Source organism: Cydia pomonella, chromosome 12, assembly GCF_033807575.1.
Source record: "Cydia pomonella isolate Wapato2018A chromosome 12, ilCydPomo1, whole genome shotgun sequence".
NCBI classification, from domain to species: domain Eukaryota; kingdom Metazoa; phylum Arthropoda; class Insecta; order Lepidoptera; family Tortricidae; genus Cydia; species Cydia pomonella.
Window position 1 is genome coordinate 22,051,498 of NC_084714.1, and position 13,422 is coordinate 22,064,919.

General features: G+C 37.2%; 1 protein-coding gene across 3 annotated transcripts in view; it reads left to right on the forward strand.

Annotated features, from left to right (window-relative positions):
• The window catches only part of LOC133523862 (protein N-terminal asparagine amidohydrolase), a 177,453-nt gene that overhangs the window by 98,680 nt on the left and 65,351 nt on the right, over positions 1 to 13,422 (forward strand). For all 3 annotated transcript variants that reach the window (XM_061859614.1, XM_061859616.1, XM_061859613.1), the window contains one exon: positions 4,594 to 4,637. The gene's annotated coding sequence lies outside the window, so the exon portion shown is untranslated. The remainder of the gene's footprint in view (positions 1 to 4,593; positions 4,638 to 13,422) is intronic.

The window sequence follows — 13,422 nt, forward strand, 5'->3', positions numbered from 1 at the left end:
CAGAGGGCTTACCGCGAACCACGTTCGACGTGTTGCCTCCCTGTCACACTTACGTAAGAATTTACAAGTGCCACAGAGAGGCAACACGTCGAACGTGGTTCGCGGTAGGCCCTCAGTTGTCGTGGTTTTCTTTGAGAAATGTTACATTTTACAATAAAAGTCCGGAATGCGTCCATAGGTTACGTTTTCAGGTGCACCGTAAGGTTTTTGCCGCCAACGTGGTATAAAAAGCTAACAAAACACCATGCATTACTTATAAGACAGTAATGAGGTCATTAACTTCAGAGAATATCAAACAAACGATGTTTTACGAACAAGTTGATCACAACCACATGTAGCCACACTTATCTTTACGTCGTCGTAAATTATCCAGAATATAAAAGTATTGAGTGAGCGACAGTTCTTCCTTATGGCATCTCCAGTTTACGCAACTCGAGCGTTATCTAAGTTCCGAGAAGCGAACGTAGAAAAAATATCCGATGACGAAAACTTCATTTTATGAACAAATTCAAGTGTCTAGACTCAATGCATGCGAAAATTAACTTTTAGTTATTAACAAAGGGTTTGAATTGGTTTGTAAATGGATAAAACACAATTGAGATATTTTTACGAAAGCCTTTACGCGTATTGTCTTGCCCGACCTTGGTTAGTAAAACGTATTCCAATTAATTAACGGGCTAGAGTGGAACGCTTAAACCAAAATGACTGTTATAAATATTAAATTTATGTAATAGCTTTTTGTCACCTCCGAATATTCTTATCTGTGGGTGAAAAATTAAAGTAGAGGAGGAGAATGACGGTTAGGGTATTGGACCTGCTAATAGATTGAGGTCGTTGAGCATACTGGGATTGTACGTTTGAGGAATCGGACGTACAAGGACTTGACGTACAGGGATTAGACATTCGGATTATTGGACATACAAGGATTAGACGTACTGGTCCTATAGACGTTCGGGGAATTAGACTTACGGAGAATGGACATTCCGAAAATGGGACATACCAGAACTGGACATTCAGGGTATTGGACATTCGAGGCCAGAATCTACTACATTACCCAAAAGTGTTATCTCCGACTCCGAATGCTATTACCTGAATTCGAACCATTGCTTAACAGCTTAATAGGGTTTGAGGCCAAAGAATCATTTCTGATAATTCATACTGTACCCTGGCAACCGGTATAAACGAGTTGAGCGTTTATCTTGCCTGCGGATGTTGGGCGATTGGAAGAACATAAGAGCACGTGGTTAAAGTGATCAAGAGAAAGTCATCTCTGCACGACCAATTGTTACATTATAGCTAGTTTCAAGAAATATTCATTAGAAAAATTGCCCAAAATCATCTAACTCTTAAGTAGAGTAGTCAGGAATACGTACTAAACATATATGATTTTAACACAACTTACACAAATTATATTCTTAAAATGGCTTATCATTTATTTTATAATAAAATATAAACATACTTATAACTTCGACTTTTTAACCGATGAAATTGAAAAAAATATAGGCACGAAAAAAGAGGTTCAAAGAATGTCTCTCAGCTTTTTATTGGACTTGGTCGAAATCAGCCGTGTACTAGACCAGTCCACAGAAACAATAATTACAATACCATTTGTAGAATCAACACGGCATAATAATTGCAAGATCGCCGCACCAAATCACAGCAATCTCGCGCGCATTATAACAACGTTTCCTAAAATTACACGTTGTACCACACGAGGTACTAACAACACTCAACTGTGGACCTTATCTCTTTACAATAAGTTTTAAAATTAGTTAACAGCGTATGTTTATGGAAAGTATTTTAGATGCGCATTTTGGAATAAAAAACGTATAGTTTCATGGCCATCACGTCTAATTTGCTTGCGCGATATGCACATCAAGCTTGGATGGATTTAAATTGCTTGATGGCTATCTTCGGTGGATGTTTGACGGATAGTATTTGAAAGTATGTTTCAAGCACTAATTATGTTATGCATTGCGAATTTTATAGAACTTTAAGTCTCGAACTAATTGCAAATGATTTTCTATTCTAAGATGGATATATAGGTACCTATTATATATTTAGAAGACCTTCCCCATAGCTTTAGTCTACAAACTTTTAGCATGGATTTATTTGGAAAACGCATCCTAATTGCGAAGCAAGCGTAAAACAATTTAATCGGTATAGCGGGCTCAGATACGTTGCGTGTAAAGATGTTTTTAAGGATAACTGACTACCTGTGCTATGCTATTTCTTTTCGGAGCATTCTGCAAAACATTTATCGCAATGAAACAAATACTCAGTATAGGTACCATACCTTGAGTCATCTATTGTGCAGTGTTAGCCACAGTATTGCCATTATCAATAACATCGTCCTTATAAGGCACCGTACTCGGCGTTATCCTTTAGAGATACTCCACTCTTGCCTGACCAGAGGTGTACTTTACATCTTAACTAATAAGGTTCACGAATTGTCAGTATTTTCCCGTAGAGATACTAAGTAACGGCAGCAACACTTAGCTGAAGGTGGACCTTATGTGGTTGGAATAAGATTTATCACTTGTCAGTTGATGTGGACGATAGTAACATCGCCGTTTAGATGTGCACGATCTCGCCTTGTTATGATTTTGTTCCGATATAGGAATTTGTTCTTTGAAAGTGCTTGTTCGGAATATTTCAGACTAGTAGGGCTCTACTGGTAAGCTGTCCGTGGTAATGGTAACGTACAGGTACAGGTATTAAGTTATGGTTAACTTTTTCTTCTTCTTTTTTTTTTCTTCTTCACTCTTAGCAACTCTGCCAGAACTCTGGTGCTGCAGATGATCGCTAAACAGATCACCACGACCACTCCGTTTTAGCGATTGCTTGACAACGCCGCAATTCTTCTCAGTTGGGCAGCCTTCCTGGCACATTCGTGTGCCAACCCACCCACTGCAGCTAGTTTAAGAGATGGATTTTATTTTATAGCGTCAAATGTAGAACATACTGCTCGACAATGCATAATGTTTAAAAAAATCTATATTATATTAGCGAATTGACAAACGAAAACCGAGCCTTAACCGTTTTCGGGAATCATAAAATTATAATGGTCCGCCTGAGAGCTCTATGCGATTAGAATAATGTAATGTGGCTATACGAAAGTTTCCAAAATTGACTGACTTCAGAGACTTAAATAAGTTTTTTGTAAAATTTTTTTTCATCAAGCACTAGGGGCCGGTACAGACGGACTGCAACTCGACTGCAACTTGTATGGGAACTGCACGTCGACGTTGCAGTTGGAGTGCAGTCGGCATGCAGTTCCTATACAAGTTGCAGTCGAGTTGCAGTCCGTCTGTACCGGCCCTAAATGCTGAATACTATTTTCAACAGGCAACTAATACCCATCCAGACAATTCCACACACAATTACTACAATTAGGATGCGTTGTATTCGTAATAGTTGTCCACCTCCTTTGTCCATCATCAGGTCAGCTCGATGGTACCATAATATCCGTTGCATTGTCATCCAACTTTCATATATACGTATGTTATGTGAAGTTTCAACTCAATCAAATAATGGGTAGCGGGTCTAATTTAGTTTGCAAGAATTTACCAGAACAAAAAATTGTAAGTTGAAAAAATTGTAAAATAAGTAAAGAGTCTAAATAGTGAGATTCAAAGGACTATTCGATTTAACTGAACTGTTGGGCTGTTCGATCAATGGAAGCATTTGTCCCTCGTGGGCCGTTCACCGGCTACGTGCATAAATAATCGTCCATAATCACTTTTTATCCGCGACACACCATTTAAGCGTCTCTTGATCTCCTACCGACTCGGAATTCCTCTGCGGTCTATTAAGTATTTATTTGTCGACCTCATTTCCTGGCAATAAGATTTGAATATAATCAAGTAATTGTGTCAACGATGATGATCAACACTCAACAGCTAATGTTGGCAGAAACTCGAATCTTTTGAGTCTAAATTTGAAGAATTCGACTCGTTTTTACGAGGGTTTGGAATTAGAAAACTTCCGAGTTTCTTAAGTTCTGAGTGGAATTCCTTTATTGAGTCGTTTTTAAAGCGCAACTCAAAAGGAAACTTCGTCTACAATTTTATAGGTTTTATCTAAATACTAGTTGCAGTTAAAAATAAGGATTATTGCATAGTTTATCTAACGAATATCATTTATTTTAAATTCAAACAATGCATTTAGATTTTGTTTTTGTAGAAAGAGAGAGAGAGTTCTCTGAACAGGACCCAATTTTTTACAAAAGACTGGAGTTTCTAACAAGTTGAAAATAACTAGTTTCGACTTATTTATAAGAGTCCGAAAATCCGAGCCGAGTTTTAAAGAAGACGACGCAAAGGTTTCTAGTTTTAAATGGTTTTAATGAACACTATCAACAGCAATACTTTAACTCTTCAAGTGACATATATCGTTTTAGAGTTATTGGAATTTTGATTTTATTTCAATTAATCAAATTTGAAATTTAAATGACATAATCGGTCGGGAGTCGACGGTCTGCCACTCCAAGGGTTAACTGGCCATTGGGGGACCTTATGTAATTGCAATAAGGTACAAATTGTCAATCAACATGGACGATGATATTAAATCTAAGATTTATTTTTGTTACAGATATTGCTTTGGATCGGATGAGCCAGTAACTTCGTGATATAAATGTAAGTTTAACTAAGCGTTAAGTTTTTTACAAAATTACGAATAACTACAGTGATTGACCGTTTCTAATGAAATGACGAATGCTCAAGTATTTGTTATGGCCGGGCGACTTATGTCACACGAACTTAGATGTCGATCTTCTGCCGCCATAATACAATTAAAGTAACTCATTTTAAAAAGACATTGTGTAATAAAATGAATTAATTTAACATGAACATTCAAGTTAGATATGTCTATGTCTGGAGTACCACAACGAACTACTAAGTTTTCGTTGTCAGAAATTGTAACACAAATTGAATTTAATGATTAGAAGTTTTCCATACAAAACCAAGCCGCTGGCGCTCGAAACTGTATGACTGTGCTTCATACATTGTTCGGCGGTCGCACCGCTGGCCGCGGCAGTCCGTGAGGTGTCAGTGTGTAAACTGCCTATTAACATTTAAGGGATTAAAATTTCGAAGTAGGTTAATAAAACGTTATAACGTGTCATCGCCTTAATGGACGGACGCCATGTTTACTGGCAGTAAACGTTCCTTGCTTTATATCTTATATCGCTGTTCACGGCTAATTTATGATTGTTTAATATTATATATTTTATGTCGTCCTTAGGACAATGTAAAATGTTTTACATATTGCTCTTGGCCAAAAACTGCCACCGAAATAATTTAGCGTTTTTTCATTTTATTGACCTATGTAATCGCCATCTGTATGCCCTGATAAATATGAGCTCGGTCTCTTTAAAGCAAGAGTGAATAGGCTACTACCTAACCGGTCAGTTCCATCTTAGGCCCTGTCTTCACTTTCCATCAGGTTTGACTAGCAATCGCTGATCAATTTATAATACGAAAAAAACACTTCTCAGTCCTCACCTTGTTTCTTCCTTCTGGCTTTCTCAGTCCTCACTGCGAAATAGGGGAATACTTTCGGGACAGCGAGAAAACATTAAAATACGTGCTTCTAAAACAATGTGTATTCAAGGAATGAACACCTACTACCAATATTATTGCCGACCAATATGTGAATATGTTGCTAACCTCAATTATACCTAAGTTTATTCGTTTTAAATTCCAGTTGCAATACTTTAATAGCTTTAGGGTCCATTTACCTGCCACAGCTCGTTTACATACCTACCTGATGTCATAAAAACCGTGTCCTAATTCTAACCGTATTTCTAGATACAGCAACTTTGTCCTTTTACGACCATCATTTACGTAATCCAACATTATAGTCGTAAACACTGGTTGAGCACAGAAAATATCGCAATAAATATCGCAATACTAATGTCTCAGTGATCCCGATCTCATCTGTTATCTAGATCTTACTGTCACGTTTTATCTTATCTGTATAGTTGTGGGTGGGAGAGGGACGGGATTATTTTGAAATGTAATTATTGCGAGTTAATGAGAGTAGTTCTGGGAAGGCAATTTGCGAGGATGCGAGGTGGTTGCAACATTTGCGATTTGCGTCGAGATCGAGTATTTGTGTTATTGCGAAGGAATCAAGTAATTCAAGAAATACAGAATTACATGGAATATGAAATACAAAGAAACATGTTTTTATTGCTCTAGACTGTAGAATATTTTGCCGTTATAAAATTATGATTTTTCTCAATAACTAGTTGTGATAATGCGTCCACCTTTAATTCCCGCCAGCTTGCCTAATTTTTAAATATTTGAGTTTTCTTCCTAGAGCTCATAAAGAAAAGGAAAGCCAAATAAACTTTCGAATAGATGAAGAGAGAATATACTATAGAAAATCTTCTTCTTATTCAACCTAGCGTTTTCCCGGCCTAGCGCCAGGGTCCGCTTTCCTACTTAATCTTCTCCACTTTGCCCGGTCTTCGGCATCCTCAGATGTGAGATTGTTCTCTTCCATGTCCGCTCTCACGACCTCCAGCCAGCGCTTCTTAGGCCTACCGCGGCCGCGTGATCTGGGGCCTTGGACAGTGAGGTTGAGGCATCTATTTCCGACGTAGTCTACTGGTCTGCGGCTTATATGGCCATACCATCGGGGGCGACTTTCCTGCAGCTTATCCGCTACGTCACGAATTCCGAGGCTGCCACGGATGTGTTCGTTACGTATGCGATCTAATCGCGTAACGCCACACATCCATAGCAACATCTTCATTTCGGTGACGTGAAGCTGCTGGACATGTCTTCCGAGGACAGGCCAGGTCTCGCTACCACATAGTAGGACTGGGCGGGTGATGCTCTTGTACACAAGGCCCTTAAGCGTCACCGGTATCCTAGGGTCGCAGATGACACCGGTTACTTCTCGCCATTTTGCCCAAGCAGCACTTATTCGGGCTTTAATTAAATTTTTAGCAACTGTATTATGATCTAAAAAAAGCGATACGATTTTTCAAAAACTCCGCTTTTTGAACCTACAGCCTAATTATTTTAATTAAATAAATATCTTTATTTCAGAACATTACATTCCATAAAATTTTTTTAGTAAACGAGGTTCATTTCATTATCGCTACATGTTAATGAGGAGTTAACTCCACCACTCCACAAGAAGGACCAAAAATACTAAACCTTATATCCCAGCACATTGTTGTCATCTTTCATGTACCGCCTCGTATTGTTTTATCAGTAACATCGCCATCCGATTAGCCTCGCTGCGCCGGCGCCGCCCCCGCGCCACCTTGCCAGCATTATTCTATATGCTATTATGCTAGTCGAAACCTCTTCGCATGAGGACCACTATAAGGCTGACCGTAGTTCCTGAGGAATGGGCATATTGATGGGCATTTTCAGTTAAAAGTTTACTTATAATTTACTTTTAATTAAAACACAATTTTGGATTATTTCTTTTCGATTGTCAAAATAAAAAGAAAAAAAAAACCGGACAAGCGCGAATCGGACTCGCCCACTGAGGGTCCCGAAGTTTTTAGTAATTGTTGTTATAGCGGTAACAGAAATACGTCATTACATCATCATACATACGTCACGGTTCATCAGATACAGCCTGGTGACAGACAGACAGACGGACGGACAGCGGAGTCTTAGTAATAGGGTCCCGTTTTACCCTTTCGGTACGGAACCCTAAAAATGACAGTTTTGTGACATACATTTTGTATGGACCATCACAAAACTGACACCCTAAATTTGTATGAAAAACTGGGGACACTTTTTGCTTCGTAATTCTGAGTCGAAATAACCCAAATACTAGTAGTAGATTAAAAAGTAAACAGATTTTTTTTTTCTAAATACCCTCTGATAGTCTTGTGTTGAATATTACAAATCAATGTAATCATATGGATAGAACATTACTTAGTAATGTGCAAGTAATAATATTTCTAGATAACATTTCGGAGTAATCATGCATGAACCGTCCTGATGATATGCATACACCGAAGTTTATAGACGCTTGCAACTCCAAAGGGGTCACATACACGTTGGCAGTCATTCAAAAAACTAATGAAAATTGACGACTTTGAAATATTTTAAGTAGGTATCTTCTCCATTAATCAAAATACGATAAAGGAATCTAATTTCAGTACTATTACGTACCTTGTCGCAGTGACAGTAGTCGGTATGAGGTCCCTAGGGACTCTCATATTGATTGTCACTGTGACTAGATACGGAATGGTACCTACGGAAATTACATTCTTTGACTGTACATCTCAAGCCGTGACTCATGAAAGTCATGACTTAGAAACTATATCAGCCTAATTTATATTTGTGAATTCCAAAGACAAGTCTTTATCTTTACCAACACCAGGGTGCCTACTCGTAGCCAAGATGTCAATCGTTTTCGCTACGACAACGAAACGCTGTCTGTCTCTCTATCGCACTAATATGTAAGCGTGTCAGACAGCGTTTCGTTGTCGTAGCGCAAACGAATGGCATCTTGGCTAGGCACCCAGGTCTAGGTATACTAGACCCGAACATCGATTGAGACGAAATATCTTGTGAATATATCTCATCATGCGTATGCGATTATGCACGCGTCTCCACGCATGCAGCTTATCAAAGCTCATTCCATACCCAAGCTTACCTAATGTAAACCTTATACCTTTACCTATAAAGACTATTTTTAAATAAGCAAAGCTTTTTTGAAAAATCGTACTTGTTTGTTTGCACGTAAACATTATGCTAGTATGTAATTTGTATGATACACGATGTACTGATTTGAGAGGGGTGGTCGGAGATGGCTATTATGTTTTAGTCTCGCTATTGTTTGAGTGAATACTGTAATATTCTATCAGATTATGTGAGATATGCAGCTTTCTATACATCGCTGTGCAATTATTTTCTTCAGATAAGTACGAGTAGGTGTAGGAAGATGCATAAATATTTTGATAACTGACTTAAAATGTAAATAAAGGGATAAGTACTATAAAATAGATGACTACTTGGGAGACACGGAATCATGGCCAAGTATCCAGTCTCAAAAGCTGTAATAGTTTTGCGTGCAGTGTCCCGGAGAGGCATATGGCGCTGTTGTTTCTAGCTGTTCAACCTTATGTATTTGTAACGATATTTTAGCACACCCTTTGTCTAAAAAAGCTAAAGATTTGTACAAACTTGTCAATTTAGGAATTAAGCGACGGTAAAATTGTGATTTTGATTTGTAACAATAGGGGTGACATCATCAAACATGATAAAACCCCTTTATTTAATAAAGATAAAAAAAAAAAAAACCTTATGTATTAATGTTTGTTATGTTTTAGTTATTTTGATGATGACATTGACATATTAAATACATAGTAGTTATGTATTCTGTAGAACTAGTTTTAAGATTGTTAGCTTAACAGTCTCTTGACGTGAAATATGTATTTCATACAATTTTTTATTTTTTTTTTATTCTTTGATATTTGGAGAACCTTTACACCTCCAAATCTTATTATTGTGTATTATTATTTTTCTCAGACCGTGGGGACCTTATACATCTCCAAACTTAATGTATTAACCGTGGAGACTATACGTCTCTGTCATATTGTATAATATACTTGACTTGGTACATACTAGTTATGTACAGAATGTAGCATTAGTTTATGAGACTGCTAGTTTAACAGTCCAGACGCGGTTTATTTATTTAGTATAAATTTTATTTTGACACTTGGAGAGACTTTACACCTCCAAATTTTATTAGTATTAGTACTCTGACATTGGGGACCTTTTACATCTCCAGATTTAATGTGTTTTTAACCATAGAGACTATACATCTCTATTGTATTGTATTAATTATTTATTTTAAGATTATTATAATGTAATGTTTACCCAGGTATTGGCTGTTGTATTTATAAATGTTGTTATGTATTTTTCATGTCACTATATGATGTTACTATAAATGTTGTATTGACTTGTAAAAGAGCCCTTGAGGCCTACTTGCAGAATAAATTTTTGAATTTTGAAATAAATAACTCAGGTTGACGATGCGAGTGATGTTAGGTACCTACTATAAATGTTGTAAGGATATGTAAAATAAATTTTAGAATTTTAAATTTTACAACTTTATGAACCTTTATTTCCTTAATAGGGTCCTCTATATTTCGGTGGTTATTTACCTTATCGCATTCCGTATAGTAACCAACAGAAGCAACGGATCCAACCGTCCGGGCGAAAACTATGACTACGAAAAACGAAATATCGCAAAAAGATGCTAAAGACGAATTTTATATCTCTTCGGACACAATAGTCATACTATACTTATTGGCCGCTATACAACAAGTTTACATGAGTAGGTGGACGAACTGCTTAGTAGACGAATGGACGAAATACGATTTGGAGCAACTGCATGTTGGACGTACGGCTAACAAATCGATGTATTTGACTGTTCTCCCTACCACGTCGAGGCGCAGTCTAAACTGACAGGCGATTGTCAGACTAATAAGATAAAGTACGAGTGCCAAGCAAGCGCATCTTTAGATATGAAATTCTGATTTAGATGTTTTTTGATCCTACCTACTCCGTAAACGTAACTTGCACTAATATATATAAACGTGTAAAATGCGCTGAGAAAGAAATACTTTCGCATTTCTCTGTTTAAGTAAACAATAGTAGGTACTTATGTAAGTATTTATTTTTTGTCCAAAGGTCTCATTTCCCTATAACAGTTTAAAACTTTCCAGTCTTAACCTAGAAACAATAAAGTAGGAAATTCATAGATAACATTATGACTAGTTCAGAATTGAATTTATGTCCGGGTTTCACCGTTAACATGCTGTCCTATACCCGTATGGCAAATTGAATGGAAATGAGCATCTAATACGGAGCTGAATGAATTTAATGTGGTTGCGAGCTTTGTTCACACGCCGTCATGATACCAGTGTAATATTAGCTTGGGTGAGTTATGGCTGACATATATCTTTAATGGATAAATGGCTTATGTTTAATAATTTGTGAGCGGTATAGGTACTGTTGCGAAAAGAGAGGACGTTGGTTTCATTCCAGCTCTGGACACTGGGAGGCCTTGATATTTTTTTCCTTCTATGACATTTATTTCGGTTTATAGTTTAAATAGTAGTGTGTCTACTTGAAATAACACAAATTAAAATAATTCCATAGAAAGTAATTTAATTTATTCGTAGAAACTCTAAGAATAAATTACATCGGAACTGTACGAAGCGGAACTGCTGATGAAAGGTGGCATGTTAGACCTGTGAAGTCGGTTCTCCTTTTTGTAAAATATATATATATTTTAAGATTAGCTACTTCTCCGCAAGAGCCAGTGCGCCCTCGCCCTAGCCCGCTATAGTTCGCGATGTGTCGTGTCCGACACCGCATTATGCCAGCGAAATGCAGAACATGCAGTGCCGGATATTAATCTCTTCACTGCAAACTGCATTTCTAACACTCACCTTACAAATCTCGTATCTATTCCTCTCCCTGTGGGGTAAAATCAACCTTAAACCGTTTTAACAAAGTTAGATTTACATTAGAATGAGTATGGGAGATGTGAGGTGTGAATGTTGACAGTTTAGTTACGGCCGTCTCATGCATGTTTTCTGCAGACAATGGGCTTCAAGCCGTGTCTACTTGGTTGGTCGATCTATTAAGAATCCTCACTTTTTACGAGCTTTTATTTAACGTGCTGTGCTAGTATTACTAGCATACTAGTACCTATGTATATTCTGTTGTTTTTACTATGAAGTACTGATGCCTATAGGAAATAGTATAGACGGCAATCTAATGATAACATGTATCTGATGATGGATGCTGAATGTGACCATAGAATATAGGAAGTAAAGACAATCGACCAATCTCATTGATTTTGAGTTATTTATGATGAGGTACTGTTGAAAGTACAGTTTTATCGCCGAACTTTTGTATCAAAAATTAAATTTTCGATAAAAGGAAACTTAGATTTTTAGGTAGGTAAATAAACACTTCTTATTTTTAAACGCAGCAGGCATGGCATCACAAATCTAGTGATTGTGATATTTTTACTATAATAATACCGAAAATATTGATTATCATTACTTTTGGTTAGTAAAAATTAAAGACTCCCATGATGGTGTCACTGTTTCACAAGGTCACTGTCGTGACAGAAAGCTTCTTGTCCGACTTAAGCCGCATGGCTCACGGCCCGATTCGAACTTTGAGATACGGCAAATATTGTAGATAAGTAAATGGTGTAGATAAGTCAAAAGTGACGTTTTTCTTTGAATAAACGTCACTTTTGACACTGACATATCCGATCCATACCGTATCTAGATTCGTAAGTAGGTAGTTACCTAAGTTTAATGTTACAATGTATTCATACTAAAAGATCACGCTCCTAAAGGTTTTGTCTTTAGTTTGCCCCGCGTAAACTACCTTCTAGTTAAATATTGGGAAATGTTGTGATGTTAATTATGCAAGCTTTTTCAACTTGTCCGTGTAAGTTATGAGACTTATGGGTCAAACTATGGTGTGTGGTTTTATGACAATGTCTTGACATGATGTTACAGCTCCGGTGGGAATGGTTTCTGGGACAACGCGTTATGTATGTATAAATACCGCTGTTAAAAAGATGCTTTTAAGTTTAGTAACTTTTTGTCAAATTCATATAAATGAGCGGAAACATACCTACAATGTTTCCGCTCATTTGTATGAATGTGACAAAAAGTTACTAAACTTAAAAGCATCTTTTTAACAGCGGTATTTTATACATACATATTTACATAACAGTTTATAAACTATAGGTAGTACCTGGAATTCTAATGTCATTTTATGTTTTTTTTTCTTTATGCAACTTCGATGGCCAACAAGCATACGGCCCGCCTGATGGTAAGCTGTCTCCGTAGCCTATGGACGCCTGCAACTTCAGAGGTGTTACATGCGCGCGGCCCTAACACTCCGCACCCTCGTTGAGCTCTGGCAACATTAATTACCGACAGGAACACAACACTATGAGTTTTAATTTAATTTGAGCTTATTATTCCTGAGTACATGATAAGTTGATATGGCAAAATGCAGTTTATTTATTTTGCGTCGCTCTCAGGCCTTGCAGTGAATAATAAAAAAACAATATTTTTTTTACAAAAGCTAATGTTTCTGATATTAAAACTATAATCCACTGATTATACGAAACGTTTAATGTTGCAATTAAAATAAGTAGAACCGAACCGAACCCAGCTTTCTAATATCTCACCTATTTTTCGTGTTTTATTATTTTTATAAACAGAGCCCGTACATTTCATGCCGTTGACAGAAAAATGACGTCACGCTACATAGAGTCTCTTCTTCCTCCTGCCCTTATCCCACGTTATGAGGGGTCGGCACAACATGTTCTTCTCTTCCATTCTCCTCTATCTTTCGTCACCTCAGCACTCACTCCTTTCTTTCTCATATTCTC